The following is an 18,912-nucleotide window of genomic DNA, read 5'->3' on the forward strand; positions in this document are numbered from 1 at the left end:
TATCTTAAACACCTTAGGGTTGTTTTTTCTCTCTTTTTCCTCTCTAGCCGAAACCATTATTCTCTCTATTCTTCTTTCTTCATTTTTCTTCTTCAAAACCGTTCACCAAACCTGCTGTTCATCAACACTTGTGTCGAAACCACAAAAGCCGAAACCTCAAAAAATACATTAGTTGTGCCGATTTCTTCCAAGCCAAATCCTTCAATATTTTTGTGCCTAGTAAACGACAATCATCTTTTCTAAACCCTAGATACCTGTCGGCAATTCTACATCAAGGTTATAGCCCCACAGTGTCATCTCCTTCATCACCCAAAAGCCGAAAAACCATAGATTTGGGGGCTTATAGCCGAAACTTCAAAACTCCGAGAGTCAAGTTCTACCGTCATTTGAAAGATAAATCTGCATCAGATTGCATGGAGATCAAAAAGGAGTAAGGGGTAAGTGTTCATCATCTCAGATCTGGTCCTATTTTACAAAGTTAGGAAAAGCAGAAGTCCCTAAAATCTAGGGAGGCTGTCGATTTGGGCATGTAGCTCTAAGGGTTTTTAACTGACGTTTTCTGTCAATGATTAGTGTCTTCTTAAGTGTTGGATTGAAGGCGTGGGTTGTTGGAGCAATCGGATTCGGAGCTAGCTATCGATTTTGGCAAAAAGGTAAGGTTTCGAAGGCTTTTAGGGACATGGTTTGATCATGGATAAGTAGGTTGTGGGTTTAGTGATTATGGTTTGTAAATAAGAACTGTGCGAATCAATTGTAGGACATCGGAGGAGATCTCAGTAGCAGTCGTCGCGAATCAGGTGTGTACCGAACACCCTCTCTTAGTTCAATTCGGCAAAAGCCGAAATGCCGAAATTCCGGCATTTCATGGGCTTGTGAGTATGCGAATGCTCTCGAGATATAGAGTAATTGTTAGATCTAGCACCGCAAGGTGGTAAGTGAGTTCGTGTGACGTTTTAACGTACTTCGGAAAAAGGGTCTCGATGGGCCAAAACTGGGCCCAATGGGCTTACGGACCAATATGGGTAAGAGATGGGCAAATTAGCCTGTTAGTTAGATGGTGGAACCAAACTGCATAAAACTGTTGAAAATTACCGAAGTAGCTTGTGTAGTTGCTAAGTTACGAAAATTACCCCTAAAGAGCAAAATTACCGATATACCCCTAGGGTTTAAATTGGCTAAACTGCATGATTGATTAATACTATATTTTACATGATATGCTTTTATTAATATCTTTTGCATGGGATTGGGGTATTGATGGAGGAAGTATTGAAAGTGGTTCATCCACGTACTGGAGGCTTTGCCTCAACTTACTGATATTTGAGCAGCATTGCTGCAACTGTGGAATGTAGGGCTGGGTGGGTTGAGATATTCCCCACATGGAGTGTAGGGCTGGTACAGGGGCGGTGTAGCGGTTGGTGGGTTGAGTAGTCTCCCCAGATGGGTTTGCATTCATTACTACTATTGTTACCTATGTTACTGAACTGGGCCTTTGGGCCACACTATTATGTTAAAAGGGGCTAAGGCCTTGCTACTATATTCTGAAAAGGGCTTCGGTCCACTGTGTACTGTTATCTGAATAGGGCTTAGGACCAATGGGCTCGAGCTGATTTGGGCTTTGGATGGGTTTCTGTATACATTGAGTTTCCCAAACTCACCCCTTTCTCTTCCATCCTTGCAGGTGAGCCCTAGTTGGTGGACTTAGAGCTGGGTGGGATTCAGAGTGGCCATGAAGATTAATTGCCGGTTTTAAATAAGTTTAGCATTTATTTTAGATTATTTTTATTATGGTTAAAGTTGTAATAAGGCCGCTCTTTTTAACTAATTCTATTTTGGGGATTATTAAACTGGTTAGCACTAGGGTTCGTTTTATAAAAACTACTTGTTTTTAAAAAGATCACGATGACGTATAAAGTTTTCGCCACGTAAATGTATTTTCCAAGAAAATAAATATTTTAAGCCGACTTAAACTTGATTTAATGTTCGTAGACTCGTAACCTGCTTAAAGTGTGGTAATGGATGGGTGCATGTCTAGGATTGGATCTGGGAAGAGCTTGGTACTTAAGCAGTCCAGTAAGACTCACCTCTTCTTTTCTGGCTTCCTACCTAGTGCATAGCTTCCATTCACTTTAACCTACTTTTAAAAGTGTCTTTTACAACACCAACTAAGTTTTTCCAAACTAAGTAATACGGAATGTTTTGAATGCATCGGTGTGGCGCATCAGATCTGGTCATAACGTCTAGGCCGGGTTTGGGGTGTTACATTTAGTGGTATCAGAGCCTGGTTACAACAACTCAGCTGTGGATCTGGTCCGAAAATCTTTTCAAAAAAAAGTTTTTTTATAAATTTTCGAAGATGTTCAAAGTTTTTCTATTGTTAAACGGGGTTAAATCAATAGTTTTAAAATAAAAGTGTTTTCAAATCAAATCTTTTTATTTTCGGTAAACAAAAACATGGGTTTTTTTAAAAAAAAATTTAAATGGACTGATAAGGAAGTGGCACACTGAATCCCCGGCACCAAGTCTATAAGTGTTATTTTTCTGCTTTAAATATTTATATGAAACTGGACTGGAAATAATACTGTAGATAGTACTGAGCCTTAGAGATAGTGCTATTGATAATATAGTATTAGGGCTACAAAACTGAGACCGTAGCTAAATTGTGATTGCGCGAAAATAACTCTGAAACTCTATCTGTTCATAAGACATTCTGTAATAAACAGTGGAACCAGTAAACTAATGTCATAAAATTCGTAATCAGATAAATTGTTATGAGTACAAGGGCTACTCGGGGAAGAGGTCGTGGTCGAGGCCGAGGTAGCACTCAAGCTGGATCTGCGTCATCTGAACACATACCAGCTGGCGAGGTACGTCCACCACCGGTTAATGAAACTGGGCCGTATGACCGGGCCGTAGGGGATGACACTTTGTCTCAGGCCATGTTGAGGGTTTTGGAAAGGATGGCCGGAGCTAACATCGGGCCCATGAATAGGGGGTCCATTTCTGAACGACTTCGGGCCAACGGAGCTGAGATTTTTAGGGGCGTATCTGGAGTGGCCCCAAATGTGGCTGAGTACTGGTTGGAAGCCACAGAGCGGATCATGGATGACCTGGACTTCTCAGTAGAACAGAAGTTGAAAGGGGCAGTGTCGTTGCTGCGGGATGAAGCGTATCAGTGGTGGATTACTGTGAGAGAGGGTACCCCATCTGAGAAGGTAACATGGGAGCTGTTCAAACAGACCTTTAAGGCAAAATATGTTGGAGCTAGCTATGTGGATGCACGCAGAAAGGAGTTCTTGAATCTGACTCAGGGAAATAAGACCATTGTTGAATATGAGGCGGAGTTTCTACGATTGAGTCGGTATGCTAATGGTTTCGTTTCTACTGAATACGAGTGCAGCGTTCGTTTTGAGGATGGTCTCAGAGATGAGTTAAGGGTGCTCATAGCTCCGCAGAGAGAGCGAGATTTCGCTGCACTGATGGAGAAGGCTAAGATAGCCGGGGAGGTGAAACAAACCGAACGGAAGAATCGTGATAGGGATCAGAATCGGTTCAGGAGGGATGCTGGACCAGCGAGTGCTGCAAATCGAAGTGTTAAAAGAGCTAAGATGGAGGAACCGGTTCGAGCAGTTCCGGTGAACACAGGTAGACCGCAAGCTTGTTGGGATTGCGGCAGAATGCATCAAGGAGAGTGTTGGAAGCGTTCTGGGGCTTGTCTTCGTTGTGGGTCTAAGGAGCATAGGATTAAGGATTGTCCTAGGAGAGCCACTCAGGCTCAGGTGGCCGAACAAGGGGCTGTGCGACCGGCTCAACCTGTGAGGGATGGACCGCCGCTGCCAAGAGGTCGTGGACAAGGTCGCGGTGGTAATGGCCGTGGATGTGGGGCACCTGGCAGGGGTATTGGTAACGCGGATACTCGTCAGCCAGCTTTGGTGTATGCTGCTCGTCGCCGCGAGGAGGGTGACGCACCTGATGTCATAACTGGTACGTTTTTTATCTATGGTGTACCTTATATTGCTCTGATTGATATGGGATCAACCCTTTCATATGTGGCATATAACATTTCTAGGGCACTGGGTGTGCACCCCGAGGAGACTGTATGTGGGGTGTCAGTGATAAGTCCTTTAAGTCATTCGGTTAAGGTAGAGAAACTCTTATAGGAGGTGCCTCTGGAGATTCAAGGCCGGGTTTTCTGTGGGGATTTTATGGAGTTACCGCTTAAAGAATTCGATTTGATACTAGGGATGGATTGGTTGACCAAGCATAAGGCAACTTTGGATTGTGCAGCTAAGAGGATGGTGTTAAGGACTGTCAATGATGAAGAGGTAATGATGATTGGAGAACAGAGGGATTACTTATCCAATGTAGTATCGGCATTGAGGGCTGAGAAACTGATGCGCAAGGGGTGCGAGGCATATCTGGCATTGGTAAGCCAAGCTGAAACTGATGATCTGACTGTGGAGACCATCAGAACTGTTAGGGAATTCCGGGATGTCTTTCCGGAAGAGCTTCCTGGATTACCTCCGAATCGGGAAGTTGAGTTTGGAATCGATTTGTTGCCTGGAACAGCTCCAGTATCTATTGCACCCTATAGGATGGCACCGAAGGAGTTGGTGGAACTGAAGGCTCAAATTCAAGAGTTGTTAGATAGAGGCTTCATTAGGCATAGTGTGTCTCCTTGGGGAGCACCGGTCCTGTTTGTGAAAAAAAGGACGGAACGATGCGCATGTGCATCGATTATCGCCAGTTGAACAAACTGACGATTAAGAATAGGTATCCACTACCAAGGATTGACGATCTGTTCGATCAACAGAGGGGAGCTTCGGTATTCTCCAAAACTGATCTTCGTTCTGGATACCATCAGCTAAGGGTAAAAGAAGGGGATATTCATAAGACAGCATTTCGAACTCAATATGGACATTATGAGTTTGTGGTCATGCCGTTTGGGCTGACGAACACACCTGCAGCTTTTATGGATCTGATGAATCGAGTATTCGAACCTTACTTGGATCGGTTCGTAGTCATCTTTATCGACGATATCCTGGTATACTCTGAAACGGAGACGAAACATGATGAGCATCTTCGTATTGTGCTGTAAGTGTTAAGGGAAAAGGAGCTCTATGCGAAATTCAGCAACTGTGAATTCTGGTTGAGGGAGGTAACCTTCCTAGGGCATGTGGTCTCTGCCGAGGGGATTAAGGTGGATCCTCGTAAAATTGAAGCGATTCTGGAATGGAAGCCACCGAGGTCAGTATCAGAAATTTGGAGTTTTCTAGGGTTAGCAGGTTACTACAGAAAGTTTGTGGAGGGTTTCTCGGTGATGGCGGCCCCCTTGACAAAACTCATAAGGAAAGGAGTACCATTTGTCTGGACCGAGATACAGCAAAAAGCTTTTGATCGGTTGAAAAAGGTATTGACCGAAGCGCCAGTGTTGATTCAACCGGTGTCTGGGAAGGACTTTACTGTATACAGCGATGCGTCGCATGTGGGGTTAGGTTGCGTACTGATGCAAGAGGGCAAGGTGGTCGCTTATGCATCGCGATAGCTTAAGGCTCATGAGGCGAATTACCCTACGCATGATTTGGAGCTAGCAGTGGTGATTTTTGCATTAAAAATTTAGAGACGCTACTTATATGGGGAAAAGTGCATCATATACACAGATCATAAGAGCCTAAAGTATTTGTTGACTAAGAAGGAGTTGAACCTTAGGCAACGAGTATGGGTGGAGGCTTAAAGACTACGACTGTTCGATAGAGTACCACCCAGGAAAGGCTAATGTGGTGGTGGATGTGTTGAGTCGAAGGGTTGTTACTGATTTGAGAGCCTTGTTCGCACGTTTAAGTCTGTACGACGATGGAAGCTTGTTGGCAGAACTGCAAGTAAGGCCTACTTGGACTGAGCAGATTAAGGAAAAATAGTTGAAGGACAATTCATTAGCTCTTCGGTTCCAGCAAGTTAAGAATGGTGAGAACGAGGATTTTGGGTTGAACACTGAAGGAGTTCTGTGCTTTCGCAGAAGGGTTTGTATTCCAAAGGACCCTAAATTGAGGCAGTTAATTCTAAAAGAGGCTCATGGTGGACTCTGTGCCATGCATCCTAGAGGAAATAAACTATATCGAGACTTGCCAGAGGTGTACTGGTGGCCCAGATTAAAACGAGCGGTGACTGAATTTGTTGGGAAATGCCTAACGTGCCAGCAGGTTAAGGCTGAGCACCAATTGCCTTCGGGATTATTGCAACCTGTGAAAATTCCGCTGTGGAAGTGGGAAAGAGTAACAATGGACTTTGTGAGTAGGTTACCTTTGACACCCACCAAGAAGGATTTGGTGTGGGTGGTTGTGGATAGGTTAACAAAATCTGCTCATTTCATACCTATTCATATCGACTACTCACTGCAAAAGTTGGTCAAGTTATATGTGGCGGAAGTAGTGCGAATGAATGGGGTGCCAGTGTCGATAATTTCTGATCGAGACCCTAGGTTTACATCTCGATTTTGGCAGAAGTTGCAGGAAGCGTTGGGTACACGATTGGATTTTAGCACCGCTTTTCACCCAAGACAGATGGACAGTCAGAAAGGGTTATTCAGGTTCTGGAGATATGTTGAGAGGTTGTATCATTGATTTTCGTGGAAGTTGGGAGGACTACTTTCCATTGGCGGAGTTTGCTTACAATAACAGCTATCAAGCAAGTATTCAGATGGCACCATATAAAGCGCTTTATGGGCGAAGATGTCGTACGCCGACGTGTTGGACAGAGTTGGGTGAACGACGAGTGCTTGGACCGGAATTGGTGGTAGACACTGAAAGCAAGGTTAGGCTGATAAGAGATCGGTTAAAGGAGGCATCCGATAGACAGAAGTTGTATGCGGATCTGAAGCGCAAAGAGATGGAATTCACTGTTGGGGACATGGTTTTCTTGAAGGTTTCCCCTTGGAAGAAAATTTTGAGATTTGGTAAGAAGGGTAAGTTGAGCCCACGGTTTATTGGGCCTTACCGAATTGTTAAGCGGGTAGGACCAATGGCTTATCAGCTAGATTTACCACCAGAACTGCATCATATCCACGACGTTTTTCATGTATCCATGTTGAGGCGGTATCGATCTGACCCAACTCATATCATACCAGTTGCAGAAATCGAAGTACAGTCAGATTTAACATTCGAAGAGGAACTTGGCAAATAGTTGATCGTGACGTCAAGGTGTTGAGAAGGAAATCAATTCCACTAGTGAAAGTACTTTGGAGGAAACATGGCAAAGAAGAAGCTACTTGGGAGACTGAGGAGGCTATGCGTCAACAGTACCCTCAACTGTTCTAATAAGGTAAAATTTCGAGGTCGAAATTTCTTTAAGGAGGGTAGAGTTGTAACATCCTGATTTTTGGATTTATTCGCGGTTTTCAATATTTTGTAGAGATTTTAAAAAAAATTTGTATTTGGATGTGAAATTAATATTTTGAGTAGGTAAATGGGCTTATAGAAGGCCCATGAGCTGGCCAAAACCCGGTTGATTTTTTTTGAATTTTGGACTTAGGAGTTAGGGGTTCTGGCTAGGTGGCCCTTGTATAGAGTTATGGGTAAATTGCATCACAAAAAGAGCCTTAGTAAAGTGGCAAGGGTGACGCGACTAGGCTCCTAAAAAGATGGCGTGTGGAGCATTGGAGAAGGCATGGGATCGATTCCCTATGTTGACAAATAGATGCATTTATTTTTAAGTGCAGGAGGGGTAGTGTTGGAGTCCAGGTGGGTTCTGCTAAAGGGAGTTTGAATCAGTCCAAACGCTTGGATTAAGGAGGGATAAGGGGAGAGATTTAAGGGATTTGGAGAGAGGCTAAGAGTTGGCCGAATTAGGGGAATTAGAAAGGGGATTTCGGCAGAGGGGTATTAGGTGAGTATTTCGGCACTTAGGGTATTGAGTGGTGCCGTTTTCTTTTGCTTAAACACCTTATGGTTGTTTTTTTCTCTCTTTTTCCTCTCTAGCCGAAACCACTATTCTCTCTATTCTTCTTTCTTCATTTTTCTTCTTCAAAACCGTTCATCAAACCTGCTGTTCATCAACACTTGTGCCGAAACCACAAAAGCCGAAACCTCAAAAAATACATTAGTTGTGCCGATTTCTTCCAACCAAATCCTTCAATATTTTTGTGCCTAGTAAACGACAATCATCTTTTCTAAACCCTAGATACCTGCCGGCAATTCTACATCAAGGTTATAGCCCCACAGTGTCATCTCCTTCATCACCCAAAAGCCGAAAAACCATAGATTTGGGGGCTTATAGCTGAAACTTCAAAACTCCGAGAGTCAAGTTCTACCGTCGTTTGAAAGATAAATCTGCATCAGATTGCGTGGAGATCAAAAAGGAGTAATGGGTAAGTGTTCATCATCTCAGATCTGGTCCTATTTTACAAAGTTAGGAAAAGCCGAAGTCCCTAAAATCTAGGGAGGCTGTCGATTTGGGCATGTGGCTCTAAGGGTTTTTAACTGACATTTTCTATCAATGATTAGTGTCTTCTTAAGTGTTGGATTGAAGGCGTGGGTTGTTGGAGCAATCGGATTCGGAGTTAGCTATCGATTTTGGCAAAAAGGTAAGATTTCGAAGGCTTTTAGGGACATGGTTTGATCATGGATAAGTAGGTTGTGGGTTTAGTGATTATGGTTTGTAAATAAGAACTGTGCTAATCAATTGTAGGACATCGGAGGAGATCTCAGTAGCAGTCATCGCGAATCAGGTGTGTACCGAACACCCTTTCTTAGTTCAATTCGGTAAAAGCCAAAATGCCGAAATTCCGGCATTTCATGGGCTTGTGAGTATGCGAATGCTCTCGAGATATAGAGTAACTGTTAGATCTAGCACCGCAAGGTGGTAAGTAAGTTCGTGTGACGTTTTAACGTACTTCGGAAAAAGGGTCTCGATGGGCCAAAACTGGGCCCAATGGGCTTACGGACCAATATGGGTAAGAGATGGGCAAATTAGCCTGTTAGTTAGATGGTGGAACCAAACTGCATAAAACTGTTGAAAATTACTGAAGTAGCTTGTGTAGTTGCTAAGTTACGAAAATTACCCTTAAAGAGCAAAATTACCGATATACCCCTAGGGTTTAAATTGGCTAAATTGCATGATTGATTAATACTGTATTTTACATGATATGCTTTTATTAATATCTGTTGCATGGGATTGGGGTATTGATGGAGGAAGTATTGAAAGTGGTTCATCCACGTACTGGAGGTTTTGCCTCAACTTACTGATATTTGAGCAACTTTGCTGCAACTGTGGAGTGTAGGGCTGGGTGGGTTGAGATATTCCCCACATGGAGTGTAGGGCTGGTATGGGGGCAGTGTAGCGGTTGGTGGGTTGAGTAGTCTCCCCAGATGGGTTTGCATGCATTACTACTATTGTTACCTATGTTACTGAACTAGGCCTTTGAGCCACACTGTTATGTTAAAAGGGGTTAAGGCCTTGCTACTATATTCTGAAAAGGGCTTCGGTCCACTGTGTACTGTTATCTGGATAGGGCTTAGGCCCAATAGGCTCGAGCTGATTTGGGCTTTGGATGGGTTTCTGTATACACTGAGTTTCCCAAACTCACCCCTTTCTCTTCCATCCTTGCAGATGAGCCCTAGTTGGTGGACTTGGAGCTGGGCGGGATTCAGAGTGGCCATGAAGATTGATTGCCGGTTTTAAATAAGTTTAGCATTTATTTTAGATTATTTTTATTATGGTTAAAGTTGTAATAAGGCCGCTCTTTTTAACTAATTCTATTTTGGGGATTATTAAACTGGTTAGCACTAGGGTTCATTTTATAAAAACTACTTGTTTTTAAAAAGATCACAATGACGCATAAAGTTTTCGCCACGTAAATGTATTTTCCAAGAAAATAAATATTTTAAGCCGACTTAAACTTGATTTAATGTTCGTAGACTCGTAACCTGCTTAAAGTGTGGTAATGGATGGGTGCATGTCTAGGATTGGATCCGGGAGGAGCTTGGTACTTAAGCAGCTCAATAAGACTCACATCCTCTTTTCTGGCTTCCTACCTGGTGCACAATTTCCATTCACTTTAACCTACTTTTAAAAGTGTCTTTTACAACACCAACTATGTTTTTCCAAACTAAGTAATACGGAATGTTTTGAAAGTATCAGTGTGGCGCATCAGATCCGGTCATAACGTCTAGGCCGGGTATGGGGTGTTACACCCGCCGTAAGATAAAAAGTTCACGAGAGTGCATACTTGGAATGATCACTTGTACGACTTGACGGATATTGGGCTATCCATCGAGATTTTTGAGAAAGGTCAACGGGATTAACATAAGAAATAAAGAATGGAAATATTGAATTGATGAGCTCATCTAAGACTGATGACATGATGTATTGTTATGAGACTAACTTGATGATTGAGTGCATGTGATAGGGAAACTATTTCATGCTTGTTGGGATTATTGCCTAAATATGGTTGTATGCTAATTAACCGGTAAGTTTACTTTCCATGTTATCCGGACTTACTAAGCATATAAATGCTTATCCCCTTCTCTTTTCTCTGTCTTACAGAGCTTATGGACTCGTGAAGATTGGAAGACGGTTGGAGAATCAACACACTATCGACTTGTCCCGCTTTGGTATATAGATACTTTTATTTTGTTTAATGGCATGTATAGCGTTTTTGGTCATTTTGTTATATGTGTCATTGACTAGCCAATGTAAAGGCTTAAATGGTATACTTATTCTTTTGTATATGGCCATGATATATGGCTCATATTGATGTAGGTTGTATACCTACTAATGATGCATGTTTATGTTTAAATGTTTCATAAGATATGATGATGAGGTTTATTATGGATGGATGATTGAAATGGGACCTAATAATTTGAGAGGGTGGACATAGAATATAATGGTATATGGTTATAATATGGCCTAAACGTAAAATGTGCTATGTTAATCCCTAATACGAAAAGGATAATTTAGCATGTACTAAACCGATGAGATGAGGTTAACATGCAATTAGGTTATGCCAAGGTTGTTTAAGAGTATGATTAGGCCATATTAAATACCATTGAAGTCTTTAAGTGTGTATGGATGGTAGAGGGTGACCAAAGCCTAGCCCTAAAAAGGTCCACACGGGTAGACACATGGGCATGTGTCTGGGCCGTGTGTGACACACGGATAGCCCCATAGGCTTGTTGCCTGGCCGTGTATCCCCTGCACCTAAAATTTTGGGTCAGTTTGCATGGTAGTAAACACACGGGCAGAGATACGACCGTATGTCTCAACCATGTGGAGGACACGGCCTAGTACACGGGCGTGTGCCTTGGCCGTGTGCCTCAAAATGAATGATGAAGTCATAAAAAGAATGCCCAAGTTTTTGGACACGGGCAATCACACGGGCGTGTCTAGGGCGTATGAGGGACACGGGCATGTGTTTGGCCGTGTGAAAATCCCTGTAGGTTCGAAATGAAAAATAAATCCAAGTAATTCAAAACGGGCGGGGTACATGGGCGTGTTCCCAAGCACACGGGCGCGTGCTTTGCCTCTACACTGGCGTATGAGGCATAACCCTAGTAATCTTAATAAAATTTTCTATAGTTCTCGGTTTAGTCCCGGATCGCTTTTAATGTATGTTTTGGGCGTCGTATGCCCATAATAGGGACACTGTGATGTTGCTTGATTGGTTTTAAATTAGAATGAAATTTATTAACCCGTATTTTCTGAAAGTGTCCGAGTATACGGTTGGTAACGCCTCATACCTTATCCTTGTCTAGGGTACGGGTAAGGGGTGTTACAGTCCCGGTGACAAATACGAGTTAGGGGTGTTACACGGTCATTCTTGCAATCTGACACTTGGTTTTGCTATCTATATTGAAGTCTAGTTTGACCACTTTGCCCACCAACCCTCTCACTTCTTTTAAAATTCTTCTTTTATACATAAATCCTAGGAGGCCTGGCAGCCTGATCCATGCCAACACCATACTTGGATAAGGTTTCTTGGGATTAAAAGATTTTGTCCATGGCTGAACAGTGAGGTATTGATCATTTAGGATCAATGGTCCTTGCAAAAAGGCTGTGTTGTAATCCTCGACACACTAAAGTTCAGCCAGAAAGTAACCGTTCTCAATATCTATCAGATGGAACTGTTTTGATGGGCACCATAAACTATTGATCTGATTATATAAGGAAAGATAACCAATATTTCGGCCCAACAGCTTCATAACCAACCAATATTTCGGCCCAACAGCTTCAAAACCATTGTTGCTGCCATATCCTCGATCAAGATCCGTTGTATACAATCTGAAAACTCTATAGTCGAAATACCATTGATAATATTTTTTAACATCGTTTTCTAGGAATTCAAAATCTTCAGTGCATTCGACTTCAGAAGATCGAGACCCTTTTTCTTGATTTGAAACCCCTTTCCCCAATAACATTTGTTTCCAGGAAACCTTTGGTTGTGAGTCCAAGCCGACTACCATCTCAACATCCGCTTCACCATCCCTATCTTTAAATCCTACTTTTTTCGTTTCCTGGTCATCAGTCGACTAAGATTCAGTGACCTGAGCAATTTCCAATGAAGAAACCATGAAAGAAAAAACTTTAGTTCAAAAATGAATCTTTTGTCTTTTTTTGTTATTATTCCAGAAATGGTCACTTTAGGTATGATTTAAATTATATTTTCGTCACCAAAATTTAAGTTGTTACAAAATGATACTCAGTGTTATCAATTTGTAATATTTTCATCATTAAATCATTACTTGTCGACGTGAGACATTAAATCATCATTTCAAACAAAAAATTTAAGTTAAATATTTTCTTGAGTAATTTAATTATTTTTCTTTTTAACTTTCTTTTTTTCTTTTCGCAAAATCTGAAACACTTTTAACCCCAAACCAATTGTCTATTCAAAATCTCAAGCCATTTCACCGTTGTTAGATTGAATAATACAGAAATAGAGAAAAGGTTATTATTATTATTTAAAAATGAACAAACCATAAAAGCTGTGGTGAATCTGCCATTACCAACAGTAGCAAATAAGGCTACCCTTAAATTTCACTCCTAAAAATAACAATAGATTATTTTAAGAGATTAATTGTATAATTAGATCTAATTTTTTTTAAATGATAATTTAACCTCATATTAAATTATCAGTACACCATTAACGATATTAATGTAACAGCCCGATTTTGGGCCTAGTCGGAATAGTGGTTTCGAGACCACTAATCCGAGGTCGTAGAAAGTATTTTATTATTATTTTAAGATTATAACATGTTTATATTAGTACATGAAAAATTTTGGCGAAGTAATTTTAGGGTTTGTGAGCTTAATTGCGAAAAAAGACTAAATTGCATAAAGCGCAAAAGTCCTATTTTGATAGCTAAGGGTGTCAAATAGCTAGAGAACCTAAATTGGAGGTCTTTAAAGGGCAATTAGACCCTAATAGCATGGTTGGCCATAAGAGACAAAGGTGGTCAAAAGTAAAAAAATTGGTGAAATTAGGTGTTGAAATTAAATAAAATAAAACAAATAGTAAAAGTTGTCATTTTTTTTTCATCTCTCTCTTTTTTCTCCACCGATTTTTCTCCAAGAAAGTGGCCATGGAAACTTGAAAAATTTTCAGCAACTAAAAGCCTTTGCAAGTAAGTGATTTGAGGGTTTTTCTTGAATAATTTTGTACTTTTGAGGTCCTTGTAGCATGAGCTTTCTAACAAGGGGATTATTTTGCAAAATGGTTGAAAGTCTAGGGTTTTTCCATGATATTAGACATGTTTTTTTCTGAAATTTTATGGAAGAAAATGAACCATGGTTGTGAAATAAACAACTTTTGTGAAGAGATTTCTCATGAAAACCCTAAAAAGGACCATTTTGCATAAGTTGTAAAATAGGTGATAAAGGTGTGAAATATTGAGAATTTTGGACTGCTTCTAGTGTAAAAAGTAATCGAATAGGCTTAAGATATGAAGAAATTCAATAAAAATCAATTTTTGGACCTAGGGGTAAAATGGTTATTTTGTAAAAGTCTAGGGGCAAAATGGTCATTTTGCCCAATTTTAAGTTGTTGAGTATCTAGATTAATAAAATGACTAAATTCGTAAATTTTTATCATTCTAGATCAAGAATTACAAAATTCGAGCCTAGACCGGGGAAAAGCGAAGCAAGTGGACTAAGCTGAACTAGCCATCTACATTTTGTAATCTGAGGTAAGTTGTATGTAAATAATACAATTACATTGTTATTATATGTGCTTGAATTGAGATAGCATGAATTGCTTATTTGTGGAAATAATCATGTATGATGAATATTGAGATAGTAGGACTCCCGTTTGAACCTTAGGAAATAAATCGGATATTCAGGCCATGACATTCGGGATGTTTGTGTGCTAGTTTAAGACATGTCTGGGACATGCATTGGCTACATTATGAGAGCTAGTGTAAGACCATGTCTGGGACATGGCATCGGCATTAAGATGAGTGTTAGTCTAAGACATGTCTGGGACATGCATCGGCCTCTTGATGTAAGCCAGTGTAAGACCATGTCAGGGACATGGCATCGACTTAATGTGAGAGCCAGTGTAAAATCATGTCTGGGACATGGCATCGGCATTATAACCTATGTTTAAGGCGTAGTGAATATCCGATAGCTTTCTAAATGGTTCAACGGTGAGAGTTACAGTTTAAGTTAAACGAGAAGAGTATAACCATGTTGTGAGTGATACAGGTACCTAAACAAAATGCAATAGATGTAAGCTTAGTATATGCTATGTGAGTTGTGTTGGATAGTGACTAGTAAGTTGTGCTTATGCCTATTTTAGTGTTATGAGCATGATGATGAATGGTAAAGTTGTCGTTATATTTATTTTCATGCAACTTACTAAGCTTCATGCTTACCCTATTTCTTTCCATTTTCTTATAGTGCCGTCTAAATAGCTCGAGGACCAATGGACGTCGGAGCCAACGATCACACTATCATCTGAAGCACTCGGTATAGTTAGATTACTTTTTTTGAGTATGACATGTATAGGGCTTAGGCTTTAATGTTCTGTGTCATTGGGAATTGGCCAAATGTGTTCGCTTGGGCTAAAACCCTTTATTTTGTATAAAGCCTTGAATGAGGGCTAATATTCATTTTGTTACATATACATAAAAGTTGTTATTTTCATGGATGAGTATATTGCATATGTGAAATGTTGCCTATTATGGCTATTTTAGTTATGTGGATCATTCTGGTATTGGTGTTGATTGATTTTGTGTAGGTTATGTGAGTAAGGGTGACAAAGAGGCTTGGTAGATAGCCATATTTTTGCCCACATGGGTAAACACACGGGCATGTGTCTAGGCCGTATGTGACACACGGTATGCCCCACGGGCATGCGATCCAGCCGTGTGTCCCCTGCATGTAAAATTTGCAAGTTAGTGTGCGTTGTAGTAAACACACGGGCAGAGACACGACCGTGCGTCTCGGTCGTATGAAGGACACGACCTAGAACATGGGCGTGTGCCTTGGCCGTGTGGCCTTTAAAAGTTGCTGACGTCAAAAACAGAATGTCCTGGTTTTTACACACGGGCTAAGACACGGGCGTACGCCCAGCTGTGTGAAAACCCCTATAGGTTCGAAATTGAAATTAATTCTACATGGGTAAAGGACACGGGCGTGTCCCTGTGTGCTTAGGCCTTGTGAGCCACATGGGCCAACAGCACAATCATGTCGAATTGGTCACGCGGGCGTGTTGCCCCTCCCACACGAGCGGGTGCCCCTGTGTTTAGTGTTATTTTTCAGAATTAGTTGAAGAACCCGAATTGGCCCCAAATGGTTTCTAAATGAATGTTTGGAGTCTCGTAGGCCATATTGAAGAAGTTTAGACAAAGTTTTAAATTTGACCAGGTCTTGATGATTCAGAAACATAGGTATGCATGTGTTCAAGGTAGGTAAAGCCTCGTATTCCGTCCCGGCCTAGGGTACGGGTGTGGGGTGTTACGATCAAATAAGTAAATGATAAAAATAATGCTAATAACCGCAATGTAACAAATTAAAGTTGGAGAGTTAAAGCATAATCTAAACCAATGACTGTTTCTGTAGTTTAACCTTATTCTTTTTTAGGCTAGCCTAGCACACATAATTTCAACCGAGTAAAAGTAAAATTAGAATTGTGGCTAAATTATTAAATGATCCCTTAAACTTTGTAATTTTTTAGATAAAATCCTTGTATTCTTATTGTTATTAAGCGAGCTTTTAAACTTTAATTTGTATTCAAATATGCTTTTAAACTTGGCTGAATTTATAGAAAATGTCGATTTTTTAAAATCTAAATCGAATTAGGCCATTTTTTTAATATTTGTGGAATTAGATAGATTTTTGAAAACGGGTTGAGCTGAACTGGACACGCTTTCCTGCGCTTTCCTGCTTTGTCAGTAAAGCGCTTCCAACGAGAAGTATTATCCCCAATTGGTGAATTCCAACAATTATTTCCCAACAGCTAATTCCCAAATTCCCACCCCTAACACTAAAAAAAACCTATTTAAAACCCCTCAGTTCTATTTTTTTTCAATTCACTCTTTATTCTCACTCAATTCTATCTAATTCTCTCAATTTTTATTAAAATTATATTAAGGTTTTTTTATTTAATTTTTTATTGTGAAATTTAATCTTTTTTTAATTCTTAATGACCAATTTTCTTATTCATTTGAGTAACAAGCACATTTTGACCTTCCAAGTGAAAATGGTAAGAAAGTATTTATATTATTTTTAATCTAATTTAATTTCATTATTAAGTTGTTATATTGAAATTTAAAATTTTGTATTTTTTTATAATTAGGTGGAATATCAGATTTTGGAGACATATTTCGCAATCTATCCGCTCTTCCATCGACTGTAATTGAACCATACTTGAGAGATGCGGGATTCTTTCACCTGGCCTGTATGCTTAGGGATGTAAATTGGACCCCACATTTGTCAATACGGTGGAAATATGGAGATCCAAGACACACACATTTCATCTTCCATGTGGCGAGTGTACAATCACACTAGAGGAAGTGCAATTATAGCTCGGGTTACCGGTGGATGGGTCGGTAGTGACAGGCTCAGTTATCGCTATCGATTGGAAAGTCTTATGCGGCCAACTGTTAGGGAAGGTTTCAGACAGAATCTATAGTGCCCGGATAAACATAAATTGGTTGAAAATAAATTTCAATAAGCTTGATATGGAGTCGAGCCCACTTGAAAGGGAATAATACGCTCGGGCATACGTCCTAAGGATAATCAGGGGTTTTCTAATACCTGAAAAATTGCAAAATCTTGTACATTTAAGGTGGCTGCTACAACTTGTGGACTTAAAATGAGCAAGCTAACTAATTTAGGGATCAGTGGTGTTGGCGACGTTGTACTGAGAGATGTTTCGAGTGATGCAACCACAAAAAATTAAAATCGGTGGTTGCATGCTCCTACTGTGATCATGGGCATAGTATCAACTGCCATTTTTACATCTTCAAGTTGACTACCCTTATACATTCCCACTCTTAACAAGGTAAAAGTCACTAGATAATATATTTACCATAATAAAATTATGTAAAATTTAAATTATTATATTAACATATTATTTCAATAGGTGGAACTATGGGCCGAGTTATATGGGACTACTGGAAGAGCTTCAAAATATACGACTCCTATTAGATCAATGATCGAAAACAGATGTTAGTATTTCTAAAATTTTAAATATATAATATTGATGTAAGGATTTAAAAATTGTTAGTAAGATCATAATTGAAATTATTATTTTGTAATAGAGTTTGAATGGACACCATACTCTGATCCGAGAATTCAAGCATGCATCCTGTTCGAATTCTTGGTGAATCCCAACATCTGGCATGTAAAGGTGCTGTTGATAGTTTACACTATAGTAGAGATGCACGAATTCAATTGAGTTACACAACAATTTTGGTTTAGGTAAACGATTCCGCCACCACCCCAAGACATCGGAGACCTGCACAATATCAATTTACGGGAGAGAACCGATGAAGATTAAGCTAAATTCCACAAGCAATATATCAATATTTAGGAGCATAGGTACGACTTTTTGCCTAATCATGAATGCATTATCGCTCTTGAATTAGTTGTTGATCCATCGTACATGCCATGGTTTAGACACCATGGCAAGCCATATCTATTACCAGAGGCAGGTGAATCAGTAGAATTTGAAGAAGATACTATAGGTATTGCCCTAAATTTGGAATCAAATAATGTTGGTGTTGTGTTAATGGATGACAATTTGATGATACAAGAAGGAAGTTATGTAAAAGCAACAGGAAAAATTACTTAGATACCAATGAGTGAGGCTTATTTGAGTTGTGTTATAAATGCCCTTGCTAAGCCTATTGACGGTCGGGGTGAAATTTCAGCTTCTAAATCTTGATTAATTGAATCTCATACCCCAGATATTATTTTGAGACATTCCGTTCGCAAGCCTCTTCAAAAAGGACTTATTGCTATTCATTCGGTGATCCCTATAGGATGTGGTCAGCGAGAATTAATTATTGGGGATAGATAGACTGGTAAAACAGCAGTAGCCATAGTTACGATTCTCAATCAGAAAGGGCAAAATGCAATATGTGTTTATGTAGCTATTGGTTAAAAATCATCTTCTGTAGCTCAAGTAGTGACCACTTTTTCTAATAAAGGGGAGCGACGGAGTAGACCATTATGGTAGCCGAAACGGCGGATTCTCTAGCTACATTACAATACCTCACTTAGGGGTGAACATTCAATTGAGTCGAGTCAAATCAAGTAAAATAATTTCGAGTTAGTCGATTTGACGAATCTTATTTTAGCAACTGAACTCAATTTGAAAATTTTTTTAATCAAGTCAAGTCGAGTTCAGTTAATGAATCCTATTATTTATACTCAATGTTGCATTTACATGGACTGATTATTTAACTAGTACACAAA

The sequence above is a fragment of the Gossypium hirsutum genome, chromosome A08 (genome assembly GCF_007990345.1).
Source record: "Gossypium hirsutum isolate 1008001.06 chromosome A08, Gossypium_hirsutum_v2.1, whole genome shotgun sequence".
In the NCBI taxonomy this organism is placed as follows: domain Eukaryota; kingdom Viridiplantae; phylum Streptophyta; class Magnoliopsida; order Malvales; family Malvaceae; genus Gossypium; species Gossypium hirsutum.